Genomic DNA, 21675 nt, shown 5'->3' with positions numbered 1-21675 from the left:
GGAAGAATTTTGACTCATTATCGTTATACTTGTTATGGCTGTTCACACCAAGAACAATAACTATGTTAGCGTCCACAACAATACGTGATGAGGTTATTATAAGCATGTGCTGCAGTTCTATCATATGATGCGTTAAATGCTTGAGCTCTTTAATGCAAAATGGATTCTGATTGGCTGTTAAGATTTTTATTGTTCATCTGTTGGAAATAAGAAAAAATATTTTTTGAAAGTGATACCACTTTCTAGGGGAAAAGGTACAAATGCTGTCACTGGGGCAGTACCTTTTCAAAAGGTACATCTTTATACATTATTTAGCCCTAAAGGGTACATGCAAGTAGGTCAAAGGTACATATTAGTACTTAAATGGTACATATTTGTACCTTTTAAAAAGGTACCGCCCCAGTGACCACATTTGTACCTTTATTTTTCCTGAGAGTGCAACAAGTGTTTCTTTGTGCTGTTATTGTTGGGACCTCTGCTATCCTTTTAAATTTAGAACAATTTTTAAAATGTCTTTTTGTCCATACAATGCAAGTCAGTGGGATCCAACATTGCTTTGGGCTCTTTGAAGCTAATAAAGTAATGGTGGGGACACCACATAAGACGCACTTCTCCATTATATCATATTTCCACTTTTGATTTTCTCCTAAAAAACTCAAGGGCCCATTGACTAAACCGCATTTATCAATTAACACTGTGAGTAGTCATGGAAACGGCATAATTGATTGCAGCTGTCCATATCCATGCATTTTTCATGCGGGTCATTTATATCGTTGTGCACGATATTTTCTCTAAATTCACAATACAGGTACAACCAGAGAGGCCGTAAAGCGTCTTGATTGACGGGTCTGCATGAGGATTGAGAATTCTGGGGCATAATGAATGACGTGATGGCGCACGGTGCCCTCATTAATACTCGTCCAGACACGCGACACACGTTCCAAACCCCAAAATGGCACGAGACGCATTCCAAGGAAAAACCTCCAGTCTGCGAGATGACATCATAAGTGCTCGGGAGGACCGGGGGTGACCTCATAATGACTTCCTCCAGTCGGGCCCCTCTTAGTGAGCTTGTCAGATGCTCAACGTTGACGAGACATCAGAGCTTGTCTGACCCACCAAAAAAAAAAAAAATGGTATTTTACAAGCTCCACTAGACAGTGGACAGTGAATGGGGTTTTGATAAATTCAGGTTATGCACAGAGAAGTATCATGAAGTGTTCCGTAAATTTTGCATCCCGACGCTCCATAATTGGAGTATGACTTCAGACAGTGGCATTGAAACTGTCTGGTAAGAAACCCTTCGGAGGCTCTGGATGTCTATCATGGTGTGTCTCGCCCACAAGCCTGTGTGTGTATATGTGTGTGTGTACCTGTGGTTTTCCTGTCGGTGAAACCCAATAACAGTCCCATTGCATCATTTTGAATAGTTTCAGGAGAAAATGGATGCAGTCTTGGCAGTCGGCGAGTGTTTCCATTGCTTTCTCCAAACCGTTTTCCTCCTCTGCTCACCCTCCCCACAGGGAAAACGGTCAAAACAAACAGCAAATAGTTGGTGTTGAGAGACTTGGGCACTTGGAAGGCCACATTCCAGCATAAGTGGAAAAAATTAGAGTCCCTGCCGGATTGCTGCAGCTCCCGCAGGCTTTGATTCAAAGTTAATTTGGGATAGCCGCTGAGAGCTGTAGGATTTCAAGCTGGCGAGTAACAATGTTGTCAGCGGGTTTTCTTCGGAATGCCCCCACGTCAAGAACACTCTGACCCGAAACTCGAGCAGCCCACCTGAACAGCAGCTGTGCCAGTTTTCCAGATAAACGGATGGGTTTTTAACTCTTTAAGCTTTTCACTTAATGACATGGCATCTTAAATTGTACCCCACTTCCAGTCAGATTATTAATAAAAATGTTATTTTATTGTTTCCATTCACTTTCACTGTGAGGAGCTCCAACATTCTGCTAAACATCTCATTTTGTGTTCCACAGAAGAAACGAACGACATAAGGGTGAGTAAATGATGACAATTTAAATTTGAACATTAGCTGTCTCTTTAAATATTACATTTGGGAGTGTTCTGCTTCCTGACAAGGCCACCAGACAGCGCCACCTATTGTTCATAAAAAATGTCCATGAGTTTGGCTAAATTTAAACTGGTGTTGTACATTATCAATTTAGTTTAATTATTTATAACATTTTTTATAATACCATTTCATATTAGGGGTGGGTGATATGACCAAAATCTTATGACATGATATGTGTAATTTCATTTCACTGTAATGAAATATATCACAACGTAGATATTTTTGCTTTAAATAATTTTTTTTTTAATGATATCTTGTCACCAGTGTCAATATCACAAAAAAACTAATACTAGCCTAAATTAAGACTAAAGACTGAATTAAGACTGAAGACAAGTAAACAGTCAGCGTAAGAACAAGAAACTAACTACAAGCAATAGGACAAAAAACTACAGCAGAAAAATTAAGAAAGTCTACACACATGGTAAAAAGCAATCAAATGAATAAAAACATTGCATATTCTTCACTGTCTAAATTAAGTATATACAGTGGGTACGGAAAGCACCCCATATTGACATAAAAACACAGAATTGTTGACATTTTTGCAGATTTATTAAAAAAGAAAAACTGAAATATCACTTGGTCCTAAGTATTCAGACCCTTTGCTGTGACACTCATATATTTAACTCAGGTGCTGTCCATTTCTTCTGATCATCCTTGAGATGATTCTACACCTTCATTTGAGTCCGGCTGTGTTTGATTATACTGTTTGGACTTGATTAGGAAAGCCACACACCTGTCTATATAAGACCTTACATCTCACAGTGCATGTCAGAGCAAATGAGAATCATGAGGTCAAAGGAACTGCCTGAAGAGCTCAGAGACAGAATTGTGGCAAGGCACAGATCTGGCCAAGGTTACAAAAAAATTTCTGCTGCATTTAAGGTTCCTAAGAGCACAGTAGCCTCCATAATCCTTCAATAGAAGACGTTTGGGATGACCAGAACCCTTCCTAGAGCTGGCCGTCCAGCCAAACTGAGCTATCGGGGGAGAAGAGCCTTGGTGAGAGAGGTAAAGAAGAACCCAAAGATCACTGTGGCTGAGCTCCAGAGATGCAGTCGGGAGATGGGAGAAAGTTGTAGAAAGTCAACCATCACTGCAGCCCTCCACCAGTCAGGGCTTTATGGCAGAGTGGCCCGAAGGAAGCCTCTCCATAGTGCAAGACACATGAAAGCCCGCATGGAGTTTGCTAAAAAACAGAGAAATAAGATTCTCTGGTCTGATGAGCCCAAGATAGAACTTTTTGGTCTTAATTCTAAGTGGTATGTGTGGAGAAAACCAGGCACTGCTCATCACCTGTCCAATACAGTCCCAACAGTGAAGCATGGTGGTGGCAGCATCATGCTGTCGGGGTGTTTTTCAGCTGCAGGGACAGGGCGACTAGTTGCAATCGAGGGAAAGATGAATGCGGCCGAGTACAGGGATATCCTGGACGAAAACCTTCTCCAGAGTGCTCAGGACCTCAGACTGGGCCGAAGGTTCACCTTCCAACAAGACAATGACCCTAAGCACACAGCTAAAATAACGAAGGAGTGGCTTCACAACAACTCCGTGACTGTTCTTGAATGGCCCAGCCAGAGCCCTGACTTAAAACCCAATTGAGCCTCTCTGGAGAGACCTGAAAATGGCTGTCCACCAACGTTTACCATCCAACCTGACCGAACTGGAGAGGATCTGCAAGGAGGAATGGCAGAGGATCCCCAAATCCAGGTGTGAAAAACTTTCCCAAAAAGACTCATGGCTGTATTAGATCAAAAGGGTGCTTCTACTAAATACTGAGCAAAGGGTCTGAATACTTAGGACCATATGATAGTTCAGTTTTTCTTTAAATCTAAAAATCTTTATATTTGACAGAGTAAAAATAAAGTCAAGCCACTGTAAAATGTGACATGGCATGGGAACGGTCCATCAGCTGAACATTCTGCTTTACCGTACTGCATGTTTCCATCCTAGACAATTTCTTTGATTGTAATGCAAACAGTCTAGTTGTGTTTAGTCTTGGTAGACTGAGTTGTTGTTGCTGAAAACTTAACTTGGCTACCAGAAAACATCTGGTTCGTGAACAGATTGACCACCTGAATTGGTCATTCGCATCGTCAGTGGAAAAGTGGCTACTGAAAGAACCTGTTACCATATCTACTTAATGTGTTTGCATGCTTAAATATTATTTCAGATTAAATGATTGATTAATTTAGTAGATTCTTGTTTCAGTTGGGCTGGAAAATAAGAGTTTGAGATGAAATTTCAGCTTGAATATTTCAGGCTAAATCGTTGTTTGGAGAAGTTTTGAGAATTTTGAGATTTCTATCCTCCAAGGAACAATACAACATGTATTTAGATACATTGTACAAGCTCTAATGGAGTGAATATTTTCAGCTGTAAGTGCAATGTGGACACTGAACCTTAATTCCCAGAGCCTGAGCTCTCCAAATAACCCACTCCAATTATACGTGAAGGGAATATCTCCCAGAGCGAGTGAGGTTTTTTTACATGAAGTTGTAGGCTAAACGGAGGCGGATTCTAGAAGGACTGAGTGTACCAGCAGACTAGTCTGTCGGTTTTATTATACTGGCTGAACATTGTGACTCATGTCAAACATCTGATCCTCTGGCTTCGAAAACTAATTATTCACATTCACTGTTAGTGAAGTACTGCATGTAAATGATACCAATGCTGGATCCCAAAGCCTTAAAGTCAACATGAAACCAAATTGAGTTGGTTTGAACACTTACTGTGGACGATTCGTCAGTGAATTTTTGTGTAATATTGTATGAAAATGCAATAATGACTTAAATTTCAGCTCAATTCCTCTCATTTTTCAACTTTCAATCATATTGAGCCACTTTTCAGCATTCAGTGTCCTGTTACGCACAGAAATATGACATTATGAAGTAAATTAGTTGGGAATGCATTTTCTAGTTGATCAGATATTCCAAACTTAAGGTAATACTTATCTAAAAAAACTGCAAAATAACACCACCAGTTGAAAAATATCATTTCGTCTGGCTTTTATTGTAAGTAACAGTGATAAAATGCTTTACCAGGTGAGCTTCAGTCATGTCTGGGTCAAACGTTTACCCACGCGAGTGCGTTTGGCCCATCAGTAAGGCTTCGGTCGTGAATGTGACAGGCTATTTTGTTGCAAGACTTCCAGGAGGAGAGATGAAGCTTTTACGTGACCGAATGAGAAATCCGAGCCTGAACATTCGACATGCGAAGCCAAAGATGGATGGATGGATCTTTTTGCATTTCAGTCGTTGAGTCATTCCAAACGGTAGCAGCCAAACACATTATTGACACAGTGAAGGCATATTAATATTTTCCTAGCATCTCATTTGAGAAACTTTGTCGTTCTTTTTTGGAGTTCCTCTGCCTCATCATGACCACAGTTAAGAGATGAGGCTTTTTCGTTGGAATCTGGAGGATTGTGACTCCAAGCCAAGTGGTTTTCAAAGGGGGTCTGGTCCTGACACAGAAATGCAACCTGGTTTATTCGAGAAATCAATGCAGTCACTGGCTCAGTGTTAATGTATGAATAAACCAGTGTAAATCTCCTCTTAACCACACGCCAGCACTCAGACGGAATTCTTTATGTTGTGGGCCTTTAACAGATGCTCGTTTCCTTATATGGCTCGATTTAAGCTGGAAACTAAACGCCTCTCATGAAGTTAAAATAGTATTCGCACCCCCTTGTACCTTTTTGATTAAAACAGGTTCTTCAGTATGAAAAACATATAGGATGGTCTTTATTTGATTAATTTGTAAGGTTTTATTATTATTATTAAATTAACTGGTTTCATTTTATATTTTATTCTTGTTTTATTCATTTACTTATCTTGGAGTAACATACACTGATGGATCTTAATTCATGCTCCTGATCTTAATGTGAATGAAAGTAAATGGATGTCATGTTGACTTAACTGGCAGTAAAGTTATAAGTGCTTATGTTATTGATTGTTCTTCAGTGTGTCTTCTTTAGGAAGGAGGAGGGGATGCTGGGATGCTTAGATCACATCGATGTAGCAGAACAGTATCCAGCTGAGGCTGAACTCCAGAATCTGTCCCGGGCCAGACTGTTGCCTCACAGATCTTCAGTCTGTCCATGATGACAATGGAGCCCTTCTTCAGCTTTGAAGACTTTGGCAGATGCTCCAAAAAAAGGAAAGGCATTCCTGTTCTTTTTCTCTTCTTCTTGTTTTGCAGCTTTTATTAATCCTACTGGAATCCAGCAAAAGTTTGGAATATAAGGTATATATTTTTTAATTACATTAATGAAATAAAATTTATTATATATGTGTGGGTGGGTGTATATATTACACTGTACATAGATAAAGGCAAGGCACTACAGGCAAAAAATTTTGATGTTGAAAAAACATCAACATGTTTTTAAGGAAATTGTTACATTTTGGCTGTGTATATATATATATATATATATATATATATATATATATATATATATATATATATATATATATATATATATATATATATATATATAAATTAGTGCCAATCAAAATTATTTTTTCATCAGTAATTTTGGCACAGAAAGCTTCCACTAAGAATGACTATTTTTTTGATCAATAAGTTGATTTATTTTGTAGGCTACTTTCTGATTTATGACATAATTTGTGTAAAAATTGGCAAAAATATAAATTCCCAACCTTATATGTAGTGTCTTGTTTTTATTTAAAGATGTATTTGGGGAAACACATAAATATGAAATTATTTTAATAATGAAAATAACATAAATATCCATTAAAACCAAAGATTTTTTGTATGTTTAACTTGTTCAGCTGAAGTGTCTTGCCAGCATTTGAAAACACGTTCACTACGTCCTGATGTACGTTCCCTTACAGAAGTGGCTTTCTTGTAAAAGAATCAAAATCATAACTAAAATCAGTGTCTATGAAATATAAGTAATTACTGGTGTTATATTATTATAAATTAATTTTATGTATTAATTTATCAACATTTTAAAAACAAGGAGACATCGTTGTCAAGGTCAAGCCTCCAAAACATTTGGTATCTCTGAAGAGCACAAGATGAATCTTAAACGGACTTGAAACTGGCATTTATAACTTGAGAAATGCATTTAAATCAAATGGCCACATAAATGAATTGCTGAGTCCCAGGAGGTTAAAGGCACAGTAGAGAGAGCACAGGAAATGATGGGAGAAAGGGATCAGGAAATATCTTTACACAGACTTTCCCGCATAAGCACCAAGGCCCAATGTGCTCTAACCACTTGGCCACGTCTCTAACGTTAAAGACTGCTAAAGAGTATCAGAAGAGGGCAGCCAGATCTGATCTTCCTTGACCCCAATTTGCCGCACCTGCAGAAAGCCAAATGCTGGTAGTTTACGGCCGTTTAATTGGAGGGAAAACAGCCCTGTGAACTGCTGGCAGCTGCCTTCATTCAGATCTGTTACAAATTACTGCTAAATAGAGGAACCTTTTTCATTTTCCCCACACATGTGCTTACAACCCCGCGATGACATCATGGCACTCTAGCCGTGCAGACGGTGGTGGAAGCGAAACCGCACCGAAATTGAGTTGCCTGAGCTAATTTAGAGAAAAGTAAAAGGCTGTTCTCTGGTTACTTTAAGCAGCACATTTGATATGAAAGGGGAAGCTTTGAAGGAGAGGCCCGTCGGCGGCAGTCTCTTATTATCTGGACACGCACTGACCCGTAAGTGTGTGTGTGTGTTTTGCCAGGAGACTTTCTCACCTACTCTGGCGTGAGTCAGGCCGCTTTCCCATGTGTGTCTGAGTTTGTTTTCCTGTGATTTTAAAAGCGGTTTGCTGATGTTTTTAAGTATGTGGTTGATGATGCAATTTTGGCCATTTAAGAGCCTTGTCTAACCAAATAATTCCTGTAAAGATACAAGCCGCAACAGATATTAGCTGTCAAACTAAACAAATCTTAGCGGTTTTAAAACCTGTGACATTTATTGACTAATTTTGTTGTAATACCTAGCATGTTCTTAAAGGGATGGTGCAACCAAAAATCATTTACACACCCATATGTCATTCCAAACTTGTTTGACTTTATATCAAAAAGTGAACATTTGATCCTCCCAAAGTCGATAGCACTGGATTATGCTCACTTTCAGGCTCAAAAAGTCATAATTTAGTGAAAATCTTGTTGCCTGTCATAGACCTCCATTGGGCTTTTATAAGAATTCATACTTAAAGAGAGAAGCTATTTCCACCACAGAATTAATATATATATATATATTTGTCTCACAATTGACTTTTAATTTATGAAAAGTCAGAATTGTAAATTAAAAAGTCACAATTACCTCACACAAATCACAATAAACAGAATCTTGTGATGTAAACTCAGAATTGTACGGAAAAAAGTCCGAATTCTGAGTTTAAATCTCATAATTATATAAGTTATATAACTGTTTTTAGTGATTGTTATAGTAATCAGACTGATGGCTCATTTAGAAAATACTTTATATAAAGGTGTGGTGTATTCCTGAAATAATCCAATAAACAGGAAAAAACGAATCATGTAAATGCTTGAATCCGACTATTCTCTCAATCAAATTCACAAATATTTGGCATTTGTTAACATTTTACATTTCTCAAGCATGAGTATACTGTAAAAAAGTAATGGCAACTTGTGTTTTTACATTAACTTGTCAAATAAGTTAAGAAATTTTTCTTTTTTTGTAATTTATATGAAATTCAACATGATTTTTTAAGTTTGTTTTGAATTGACTTGCAACCAAGTTGATTGTACTTAAATTTTTAAGATGAAAAATTCACATTGGATGTTTATTTCTGCCTTTTAAAGTGTATGACTTTGGAACAGCTACATGTAATGCACATATAAACAAACTGGATTGCAAAGTTTAGAGATCATAATAAGTAAAACTTTCAGAATGTGAAATTGGATTGGATTGATGTGAACATACCTACTGTGACTGTCATAAACATCTTTACTTTGGTGTTGCAGAAGTTGAATGTTGAGGTCTAAAGCAACATTGAATCCAATTGAGTTTCACTGAATAAACAAAGAAACCCCTTTAGGGTATTTTACAAAATATCTTCTTTTGTGTTCCACAGAAGAAAGAAAGACTTACAGGTTTGGAATGACATGACGGTGAATATATTATGGGAGAATTTTCATTTTTGGGTGAACTATCCATTTAAGTGAGTATAATATTATGCGCAGTCTGTTGTGTATATAACCTATAATGTTGAAGTTCACTCGGGTAATTTGGGTTGTAATTTCAGGTTCGTGAAATTCTCCACACAGGGTTTGTAGATTATGATGGAGAGGCCACTCATGATAATTGAACATCATTAGCGTTTAGTCACATATTCACCCCCGCGGTTATATTTCTGTGCTGTTTTAAATACAGAAAGGTCATATACAGTAGTTTAACACAATTTACAGTAGCGTTTGTAGGCCTGGCTGAGATTACACGTATCCCATGATTCCAGCACTTGTGGGAGTATTCATGTGAAGGTTTAAGGATGTTGTACAGATTAATAACTCCTTTTTTAGGTCATACCTTAAACACTCAGCTCTGCCGTGTGGGTTTGTCAGGGATATGTTGAAGTATAAGCCAGCGGGCGATAAAAATGCCTCAGTGCCCACGTCCTGGCTCGCACTGCCTTTTTCGGCACCAATTCTTCTGTAAATTGACATCGGCATCTCTCTGAAAACAGGATGTGGGGAGCGAGTTAAGCAGCAGACGGATGACCAGCGCTGGCCTGGCTCCTGTTACCCTGTTTTCTACTCTCTCAGCCTGCTGCTTCACTTATGACGGCCGGCCCGCCTGCAGGGACTGTTATGAAATCGAGCGTGTCTGTCTGTCACAGGAGGTGTGTGTGCGTCTCCGTCCGAAGGCCTCCGTTCTAAACCAAGCTTGACAGTTTAAAAAGAGAATCGATACGATCAAAACAATAATCAGTTTGAATATTTAGTAAAGAGGTCATATATAGTGAAATATTTTGCTATATTTGTTTTCTTTTAGCTTAATTAAGGCTAGCATCACTGCTAATTTATGATCACATATTGCTGCTCGGTGAAATTTCACAAGATCAGGAGTTTAGCAAAATTCAAACAATGAATACCGTTTTGTGGCTCTTTGATGATCGGGACAGATCTCTCTTCCTCTTTACTAGTCTAGTTAAAGCACAAAATAAACATGAATGAACATCAGAAGCTATTTTATTTCAACCGTGGAAAGATGTCAATACACACCATTTTTCTAAGTTCAAGTCCACCAACGTTAATCTGCTCTCCTGTATGTATTGTTTGTTGGACAAAAATTCAGCATTATGATTGGGCAGCTTGCCTGTCAGTCAAACTCCCTGCAAAGGGATATAAACTGCATTTCCTATTTACATACAACGCGGCACAGGATGGGGAAAATGAGAACTGCGTCGGGCTGAAACTAGCAAAAATACTTGCTCCGAGCCTTGCGCCAGGTGTATGATAAGGCCCTTTGTCTGCGAAAATTTGTTGAACAATGGTAAATGCATTTAATACATAATACACTAATAATCAAATGGAATGTTTACCTATAAAAAGGTCATATATTTTAAAAATACATATTTCTTCAACTACATCATTTAGATTTTATATAGATTTATATAGATTCATTCATTTAGCTTAATTTTCCATTTTTATAAATACTAGGTCAGGTTTCATTTTATATTACAGTAGGTGTATTTGGGCTTTTGGATTTGAACAAACCTTACATGAAGTGTCACCTTTTCACGCTAAACGTGAATCTTTGCACAAAAAAAGAAAAAAAAGAAATAATTTCTCAATTTTTCCTCACTTATCCTTTTCTCCATGATGATCAGCTTTCTGCTCCAGACTTCTTCAGTTGTCGCAAGACCCCCTGATTTATTCCCCCAAAAACCTTCCTGCTCTGGCCTGGGGCTAATCCCCACCCCAGCTGTGGGGTCCCACCTTGGTCATAAATCTGAGCCCCTAAATCCTTACCTGGACAGTGTTCAGAAAGTGCATTCCCTGCAGGAAGCTGAGGGTGTTTGTTGCCGAGATGAGGGGGTCCATCTGCAACATGAGCATTAAGTTAGCCTAAGTGGTTTGCACCAGTGCAAATCCATGCATTTCTCTGTTGCACTCTACATCACTAACATTCAGATGGGAAGCATTATGCAAGTGTTCCTTAGCTATTATTTTTCCTTTTCTGGGCTTGTTGAAGATGATGAAGCAATGTATTTTCAAATAACAATGCTTTGTGGGGAACAGGCCTCGTCCCACAGGGTTATGTGGTATTCCCTGGGCCTGCAATGTTGCGATTCTTAATGTACTACAGTATGTAAAGGGTTTTGGAAGCACTTTTTACAACGTCCCTGCTCTTTGTTTGTTTGTTTTCCTGCTGTACTCAACTAATGGATTGTGGCCTACTTTTAAAAAAATTGGAAACAATTTTCACTCAGAAATTGCTAGTAAATTCATGAATCATTACAAAGTAACAGCCAGTAACATTTAAACATTAAATTTTTAATTAGAAAAACTGAAATGTTTACTTGTAATAGTGTAATTCAATAATCTTTAAAACAACTTTGGGGGGAAAAAGTGTAAAAGTGGGTCACAAACAGCAGAAAAACAACAGTGCTAAAAAATTCAACTAACTTTGTAATTGTGTAGACAGTTTTATAAGGAAGGAGAAAACAACACTTTATCTTTTATTACTGGTGTCAAAAGTTGTGCGTCCAGTGCTATTCTTGATCAAGCGATGCCAAGGTTATGGGTTCGACTCCCAGTCAATGCATAAACTGATAAAATCTGTACTCTGAATAAAAGGTAAGTCTCTTTGGATAACATGGCTGCCAAATGCATAAATGTAAAGTCAGAAACCATTAACGAAACTACACAAAGTTCAAGAAAATATGACCCAGACTACATTAAACACAGCTTCACTTCCAATGAGGGTTAAAATGGTTTGTGTTGACCACATTGTGTTCTGTCTAGCGAATTATTGGCTGCTGAGAACATGAAACTATTGAAATTCATGAGACATTTAGAAACCAAAATGGATTTTTCAGTCTTTCATTTTAATATTTTTGCATATTATTGTCATTCTTGCTAATATTAATACATCAGTGTTTGATTTGATGGTATTTGGGTTCTTTCTAACAGTTCAGTTACTGTGTTCTGATCTGCATCCTGAAGCAAAACTAGTTGGTCTCTCTTCCAGGAGGAGAGATGGTTGTGTCAATCACAGATTACAGCCTGCGGGACCTGAGGCGGGCTGCTGAAAATGAACCGTGGTGTTTGTTGGAACGCAGCTCTCTGGCCGGTAAGAAAATAAGTTAATGGGTGCTTTGAGCTTTCGAAGCGGGGTATGGTCAGACCCCCTAAAGGCAGCAGCTCTAGTCTGAGGAGACCGTTGGCAAGACTGGCTGTCTGTTGTACATTAGCCGGATTTCATTTCAGATGGCCTGTAATTATATGGCTGATGGGGGAAACGGTTGCTTGTGCCCTGTCAAGATAAAAGAGAATAAAGGGGTGGAACTTGAGCATCATAATGGCAACGTAGCCTACACACTGCAAACTTTTTGGAGTGACAACTGCATTTAAGCTACTGTATGTAGTTTTGTGTATTTTTTGCGACAGTTAAGCCCCCTACAGTTAAGTAAATAGAAGTCACTGTCGTATTTACAGTGGATAGCTGTATATGTGCATTTGTTGCTGCTGTAAAACAATCCGCTCTTTTTGCGGAATTTCGTACCCGCTCACCAGAACAGACATTTGTGGGGAGCGTAGGAAAGAAACAGAAGCCATTCGCCTTAGAAGTCTGTGTATAATTAGAATGATTTTGAAACTGATATTTTAAGGTTAAAAGAAAAACTTACATACAGTGGATTTAAATGTCGGGAAATAAATTGCCTACATTCTGAGTAAAGAATCCAAATAATGTTTGATGTAGTGATAAATATAGTTGCATTTGTCTTGCATTAAATGGCAACAATTTATAGTAAGGTTCCATTAGTTAAGTATAACAATGTGCAAAACATTTGTTACAGTATTAACTAATTTATTATTTTTTGTTAATGTTTGTTAATAACTTACCTCTGTTATATGTGTGTATATTAAATAGATAAACATTTTTATTTTAATGTTTTAGTAAATGGTAAATTTAATGTTAATTAAGATTAATAATGCTTTAAAAGTATTTTTCATTGTTAACTAATGTGGTAAACTACTGGATCCTTATTGTAAGTCTAAATGGTGTTAGTGTTTTTTTTTTGTTTGTTTGTTTTTTTACTTTTTAAAATGTAATTTTCAAATTAAAATTTCGTGAATAAGTAAAGATAACCACAGACAAGCTGTCTTTTGCTTTAACTACTTGTTCAGTGTTGTTATAGTTAATTAAACTATTAAAAATCATTTGCATTATTTGAAATAGTTTAAATTAAATTAATAAAAAACAAATATTACATGAAAAACATAATCTTAAAAGCTTAACCAAAAACAAGGAAATGCTGTTGCGGCAACTAGCTGAAGTTGAAGTGCTTAAATTATTTAAACTGAAATAAAAGTAAATTTAAACAAAGCTAAATTGCAAAAAAATAAATAAATAAATAAAAACTAATCCAAAAAAATAAGCCAAAAATTTAAATGAAAACAAAAAATATAAAAATAAAAGCTAATTAATAATATTAATAAATACTGTAATAGTATAGAAATAATACTAAAATAACACTAAAGAGAATTTGTTTTAAGTAGTTGTGACTCGTGTACAAGCAAACTCAGTGTGTACATGTATAGCTAATGTGTGTGTTCTAAGTGCCACATCATCAGACTTCCTATTGGACAATGAGGAAATAATAACCCAATTAGATCATGACTTGGAGTTTCTTCGGTGGATAGAACATCTGTGAAGTCCTTGTGTGACCTCACAGGATCTTTAGATTAGAGTTTATCCCTTCAGTTGAGTGGATGTAACTGCATAATGACAGGCCCCCCTCACTGCTGATGAGGCAATTTTCCCAAAACTCACTCATCACATCTCCACCATCTCAAGAATTCGTCTGCAGGCTCCTCCATTCATTCAATTTATCTCTTCATTAGGTCATTGTCCAGCGTACGTTTTTCCTTAGGAATGATGTGAGGTGATTCCAGAATTCCTGCCTTCAATTCTCCTAAAACAAACAAAACACGTGTTCTTCATTACAGAGGCACTGGTGAAAGTTCGCTCATATCAGTATTTATAATGTATTTAGTATGAAACAATATTTTTTTTTTTTTGTTAGAAAAGTGCTAATGCTCTTGCAATGGAAATCCGAGATGAGTTCTTGGGACTTGCTCACCAGTGGATCCTCTGCAGTGAATGGGTGCCGTCAGAACGAGAGTCCAAACAGCTGATAAAAACATCACAGTAATCCGCAGCTTGAGAAGTGAAAAGCTGCACGTTTGTAAAAAAAAAAAAAAAAACATTCATTATTAAGACTTTTTTTTTTTACATTAAGATGTTTTAGTTGAATTAAACATACATTTTTAAAGTAGAAAGACTGGATTGTTGTTTCAAACCTTTAAAGAAACCAGAAACACATTTTGCCATTTAAAATGCGCAATAAATAAAGCAAGTCACAATTAATAGCATGTTTCCCATCTTCTAGTGCAACTGCAGGAACAGCCAAACCTCACTCTCTCACACTGCTGCTCCCACAGCTCAAAAGCTGAGAACAATCAATTGGACACAAAAAAATGAGCAAGCAAAATCTTAACAATTATATCAATTTACAGCGGTCGTAAACTTTAGTGGAAATGTAAAACCTGATGTATGTCTGAACCAAATACAATTCATATTGAATGCAATCAATCTGGCCACCTTAAGAGAGCCATGAGGCTTTGCTGAAATGAGTCGTGGCCTCCGGAGAGCTCTTAAAATCGAGTATCACACTTAAGGTGGTCCGGTTCAAGGCAGCGTGCTAAATGGGAGGCAGATGCGTGTGCGTGAGCACCGGCTCGTTCCCTATGAGTGCTTTTGGATACAAATGTTCATTTAAATCTGTCCATGCACATCACCTCTCGTTCAAGCAGATGATGTTGAGATGGTCACAGATTCAATTCCTTCAGACTCCCGAGGGCTGCTCCTTTTGTCTTAGAATCCGGGTCAGCATCAACAGGATCAATCCAAATAAATGAAAGTGCATTTATAGTTTATTTATAGAATGAGGTAAATGATGTTAAGGGTGATGAAATCCAAGCTCAGGCATAGAAGAAAAAGTGAATGTCACAAAAAACTAAACAAAAAAATGCACTGTGACGTTATTTTCATGACTATTAAGCTTGTTTTACCTTCTCATTACTATAATGCATTTGTTTTTTTTGTAATGTAAAGAATGAAAAAAAATCATTAATTTTTAACTGTACAAAACTGACTAATGCAATGATTTTATTAAAAAGAAAAAAATATAAAACAAACTCTTATATTTAATCATCTGTGTAATGTATTAAAACAATTTTTATTCCATATTTTTTTTCATTATTATTATTTAATTTACACACATTAGGATTGTGGGTATAAGAAAAACCTATAATTTATGAAATATTAAACAATATTATTATGTTTTATTAATATTACAAATTATTTAAAAAGTTTTATAATTTATGTAGTACATATGTTGTTAATAGACCTATTCATCTATCACTATAATTTCAATACAACACAATATATTATTAATATCATTTAATTTATTAATGATATGTTTTATTAGTATTTTGCATTATTTTTACGTAATGAGAAATTGAGTGGAAATGAAAAAATACAGAAGCACAAAAAAAAAGTAGGAGGATCCTAATATAGACAAAATACAATATCTTGTTTCTTTATATTTTAGGGTAAAATGGGATGTTTCTGTCAAGTTTAGTGAAATTGCTGGTCAGATATTTATATATCAAACATGTTATTTATTGGTTTTTTGTCAGTTTATTCTTAGTGTGAATGTATAGTAGCTACCTTAAATGTACACTGTGCAGAAGCCTCGAAAGTTCACTGAGGTCAAACGCAATGTGACCAGCTTTTGCTCCTGCTCCTCAGACAGGCTCAGACGACCTTGGCCGGTCCCGCATTTGACTGACTGCATTAGACTGTGTTTTGTTCCGAGACTGAAAGGGATACCGGGCTGACGGCGGCCTCTCGATCCCTGTGAAGGATCAGGTAGCGTTTAACAGCGGAAGCGCGAGAGCCGCAGATTCCACAGCGCCACTCAACGTGTCGCGGACGGCACTACTGGGCTCAATCACTTCAATGTCTCTCGTGTTTGCCCGCAGGCTGACACTCCCAGTGCTGTTGACGCCCCTCGATCCATCTTCATTGGCCAGCGGAGCTCCGTGACCCTCCGGATAGGGCGGCCAAAGTAGCGCAACATCACAGGTCTTTAAAAAGCAATTCGTGGGAAAAATGGGCAGAAACTTTCACGTTGACAAAGCGCTAAACTGTGATGTGCACTAATGCACATGTGCTTTTGATTCTTCGTCCCACGTTAATGGCAAATGTCAACCTGAAGTAATAATTTTCGTCTATGTGACCGAATGAAAACGGTCAGATTTATGACATTTGTTATCAAACAATAAAATTAACCTCCATACATTTTATATTAAAGTATTTTTTAGCTTATCATAAAATAATTCATCTTTAATATAGGAATAAGTGTTACAAGGAAATCTAAACCTTTTTAATTTTCGATTTTACAGCCTATATCACAATATTAGCCTACTTTTATTAAATATACAGTTGGCTACTGTGCAAAAGTTTGGTGTTGGTCTCTTTTGCTCACCAAGATTGTATTTATTTGATGAAAATACAGTAAAAACTGTAATAATTTGAGATATTATTACAATTTAAAATAACTGTTTTCAATATGAATGTATTTTAAAATGTAATTCATTCCTGTGATGCAATGCTGAATTTTCTGCATCATTACTCTTGTCTTTAGTGTCACATGATCCTTCAGAAATCAATCTAATATGCTGATTTGCTGCTCAAGAATGCCACTTTTGATCATTTCAATGAGTCCTTGCTAAATAAAAGTATTAATTTCTTTCAAAACAAACAAAAAAAAAATCTTACTGACTCTGAACTTTTGAATGGGTAGTGTATATAATCAACATCATGCTGCAAAAGTTCTACTGAACTTGACATGCTCCTTAAAGAGACAGGCAGAAATAAATGACGTTTTGGACTTTTAACTGCGGTATGCAAGGTTGCAAAGAAAATATTATTGTTCTGTACTTGACAGAAATATGAAGGCCAAACAAAAGGAGAACTTGACCATTCAGGAAAGACTGTGGTTTAACTGCACTAAACATTTCACGATCAAATCTGGTGATTTACAAACTGGCCCATTTTGATGAGATGATTGGGGACAGAGGAAGTGTGCCTACACCTCTTTTTTCCCTCAAAGTGTTCACTGCGCTCCTGAGATGCTCAATTGTGGTTTACAGCTGTTTAAACACGAAGATATTCTCACTGTGGTCAGTATAAGGAACCCAATTAGGCAGTAAAGTTGAACTGTAGAGGGGAATAAAAACTAGAGGAGGATCCAAGTCAGTGAACTGAGGTGCCTGCTGCAGTTGCCAGAGGTCGCCATGAAGTGGAGCCATTTGGCATTGAATGTTATTCTGGTGGGATACGGGAGCTTTATTTCCCGCTCCAAACACTGGTGTTACCCTGATTTATGGGCAAGGGGTTTATGATATGAAACATGTCAGTTTTAGGTTAAAACTCATGAGAAGGTGAGAGAGAATTCACAAATATATCACCCGTCAGCACGTAAGGAACACTCAGTGAGTTTGGAAAACCCGTTTTTTCCGATAACAAAATCTGCTTTTCAGGTGAACCAGCCTCACACAGCTGTACTGGAAGACTAGAGAATATTGTTTCCATTGACTTTAAAGGGATACTCCACCCCAAAATGAAAATTTTGTCACTAATAACTTACCCCCATGTCGTTCCGAACCCATAAAAGCTCTGTTCGTCTTCAGAACACAATTTAAGATATTTTGGATGAAAACCGGGAGGCTTGTGACTGTCCCATAGACTGCCAAGTAAATAACAGTGTCAAGGTTCATAAAAGGTATGAAAGTCGTCGTCAGAATAATCCATCTGCCATCAGATGTGCAATCTGGGTTATATGAAGTGATGGGAACACTTTTTGTAAGCAAAGAAAACAAAAATAATGACTATTCAACAATTCCTTTGACCGTTAACAAAGGAATTGTTGAATAAAGTCGTTATTTTTGTTTTCTTCGATTACCAAAAGCCAGATTGCACGTCTGATGGCAGATGGAGTATTCTGAAGATGACTTTCATACCTTTTATGAACCTTGACACTGTTATTTACTTGGCAGTCTATGGGACAGTCACAAGCCTCCAGGTTTTCATCCAAAATATCTTAAATTGTGTTCCAAAGACGAACGGAGCTCTTACGAGTTTGGAAAGACATGGGGGTAAGTTATTAGTGACAAAATTTTCATTTTGGGGTGGAGTATCCCTTTAAGTACATACTAGCTTTTTTTTCTTTTCTTTTTTTTTTTTTTTTTTTTTTTTTTTTTTAATAAAACAGTATGTAGAGTGTTGGAAAGTCTAATTCATTTTAGTGAACGAGTTCATTTGGACAGTTCATATAAAAAGCATTAGGCCTGTAGGTCGTCTTTTGTGCTGAAAAAATATTTTTGTTTAATTATAAAATAAAAAATTATAGAATAGTTTAATTTAGGTTTTAATTTCACTTTTTAGTTAAACCATCTATTTTGTACTAGAAAAAAATTGCTCTGGTTTAGTTATACTAAATATCATTAATAAGTATAATAAATATTTTATAAGATATTGCCCCAAATATATTGAATAAATTAACAGTGTAGTTCATTATTTTTTTATTATTATTAATTGTTATTTTAGTGTGTTTCTAATTGGTTTCAAAAGAGCTTAAATGTAGGTTACATTACAAGTATCGTGGTGAACTATAATTTAAAAGAGTACTCATGTAGTTTTACATACTCTACTGTTAGATTGGTAAACTAGTTTAAAAGAGATAGAATGTTGTTACTAGCAGCTTGGTGAACTAGTTTAAAAAAGAGCTTAAATGTAGTTGTACATACTTTAAATTACTACTAACTTGGTGAAAGCTTGAATGAAGTTTTACAAACTTTAATTACTACTTGCTGAACTTAAAACGAGCTTAAATGTAGTTTTACATACTTAAAATCAGTCGTAGGTTAGTTTAAAAGTAGCTTCTCCAACACGGCTTGTCATTGGAGCAGAGTAGGTCTCCTTTTCTCAAATGCTAGCATTCACACCATTTATGGACCATGATAACAACTTTAAAGCTTTTGGCTGTTTTATTCTGGTCTAAAACATGGTTTGACCTCAAATTGCTTTTCTCTTTTATATTTCTGTGGTTTGACGATGTAAAATTTGACCTCTTCTGTGGAAGTTGGAAAGAGACATCTCAAAATGTGGACCGCAGCGATGTGATGATAACCCCAGTGGACATTTATTTAAGCGCTAGTGTTATTTTGACTGATTTTAAGTAATTTGTTATTCTTCCTGGTTTGCGCTGGCCTGCTGTAGAATCTGTTTTCAGTGGCGTACATCCATCTGCTTTCTCTGGGCTTCCTGGTTAATTCTCTTACCACCTGCTCAACATCTCGCCTCAATACCGCCAACCTACACGGAGCTCAGCAGAGGGCCTCATCTAACCTGGATCTCCACTTTAAAACTCACCAGCCTGTCAGAAGCATTAATATTGCCTCGGGCACCTGTGAGTTTACAGATAAATGACTTTCAATTACACTCTGCCTTCAAAAATGAAATTCTTTTCAGTCGTATTCTTATGCTATTTATCATCTTTAAAATAAAATTCTATTTTTGTCATGCTAAATTTGTTGTACGTGCAGTACATACAGTATAAATGTTATTTTATTAAATAAATGTATTACCTATATATATATCTATGGTATTACCATCCTGCAGCTAGAAGATCTAATTCTCTGACTTACCACGCAAACATGACGTGTGTATTCGAGGTATGTAGATATTTGTATAAATTGGTCGCTTTTCTTCTAGTCAGTTCCATTTTATTTGTATTAAACCTTTCACAACTTCTTGTTTTAAAGCAGCGCTACAGAATATATGACCTTCACACTGGAGAAATTAAATCCAACCTTTTTAAAAGGTTTTTAAAAGCTGCATTATATCCACACGGGGGCAGCAAACTACAGTTTTGAACAAACATATCCAAAACTGCCTCATCAGTCAAGTCAAGTCTACTTGATTGTCAGTTCTTCCACATGTACAGTACAAACATACAGAGAATTGAAATTGGGTTACTCTCAGACCCTTGGTGCATACAGATAACACTAACAGTAGAACATTAAATACAGATAATAAAATATAAAGTACCAATATACAAATAGGTCATGTAAAAAAGAAAGACTGAGGTTCAGAGTTCAGTGGTGCATGGGGAAAAAGAGGGGAGGGGGGCAAGTTCGGGAGCGAGTTCAGCTTCCTGACAGTCTGATGAATGAAGCTGTCCTTCAGTCTGCTGGTGCTGGCCTGGAGACTCCGTAGTCTCCTCCCTGATGGCAGCAGACTAAAGCGTTGTGACGGGTGTGTGGGATCACCTGCGATGCAGAGGGCTTTACGGGTGAGACGGGTTCCAAAAATGCTCTGGAGGGAGGGGAGGGAGACACCAACAATCTTCTCAGCTGCTCTCACCATGCATTGAAGAGTCTTCCGGCAGATGAGGAAGTAGAGACGCTGCTGTGCTTTCTTGGCCAGTGCAGCGGTGTTGTCAATCCAGGAGAGGTCCTCTGAGATGTGCACACCCAAGAACTTGGTGCTGCTCACTCTCTCCACAGTCGCACGGTTGATGGTCAGAGGAGCATGCTGAGTGTGCCCTCTCCTGAAGTCAACTATAATCTCCTTCATCTTCTCCATGTTCAGAGAGAGATTGTTGTCACTGCACCACCCAGCCAAGTGGCTCACCTCGCTCCTGTAGTTTGTCAAATCTCTATTGCTAATGAGACCCACCACAGTCGTGTCATCCGCAAACTTAATAAAGAGGTTGGAGTTGTGTGACGGTGTGCAGTCGTGGGTCAGCAGAGTGAAGAGGAGGGGGCTCAGCACACATCTTTGGGGGGCCCCTGTGTTCAGTGTGATGGTGCTGGATGTGTTGCTGCCGACCCATACTGCTTGAGGTCTTCCAGTCAGAAAGTCCAACAGCCAGTTGCACAGCGAAGTGTTGAGCCCCTGCTGGACCAGTTTGTTAATGAGCTGTTGAGGGATGATTGTGCTGAATGCTGAACTGAAGTCTATGAACAGCATTCTGACGTATGAGTCTTTTTTCTCTAGGTGTGTGAGTGCTGAGTGGAGGGTAGTGGTGATGGCATCATCGGTCGAGCGTTTGGACCGATATGCAAACTGGAAGGGGTCCAGGGAGGTGGGAGGGCAGACTTGATGTGGTGCATGACTAGCCGTTCAAAGCACTTCATGAGAATAGGGGTAAGTGCAACTGGACAGTAGTCAGTGAAGCAGGATTGAGAGGCCCCCCTCAGTTATTACCTTTTGCATGAACTTGACAGATACGACAGC

At 37.5% G+C, this 21675-nt stretch overlaps 1 long non-coding RNA gene across 1 annotated transcript; it reads left to right on the top strand.

Moving 5' to 3' along the window:
* Window positions 1–6853: 6853 nt before the first annotated feature.
* LOC122140794 lies at window positions 6854–16771 on the top strand. Its single transcript, XR_006157370.1, has 4 exons — window positions 6854–7763; window positions 12271–12372; window positions 16120–16239; window positions 16353–16771. It is a non-coding gene; the product is annotated as an uncharacterized LOC122140794 (long non-coding RNA).
* The last annotated feature ends 4904 nt before the right edge of the window (window positions 16772–21675 follow it).

Source organism: Cyprinus carpio, chromosome B19, assembly GCF_018340385.1.
Source record: "Cyprinus carpio isolate SPL01 chromosome B19, ASM1834038v1, whole genome shotgun sequence".
Taxonomy (NCBI): domain Eukaryota; kingdom Metazoa; phylum Chordata; class Actinopteri; order Cypriniformes; family Cyprinidae; genus Cyprinus; species Cyprinus carpio.
The sequence above is the reverse complement of the archived record's forward strand: the minus strand, read 5'-3'. Positions and strand labels throughout refer to the sequence as shown.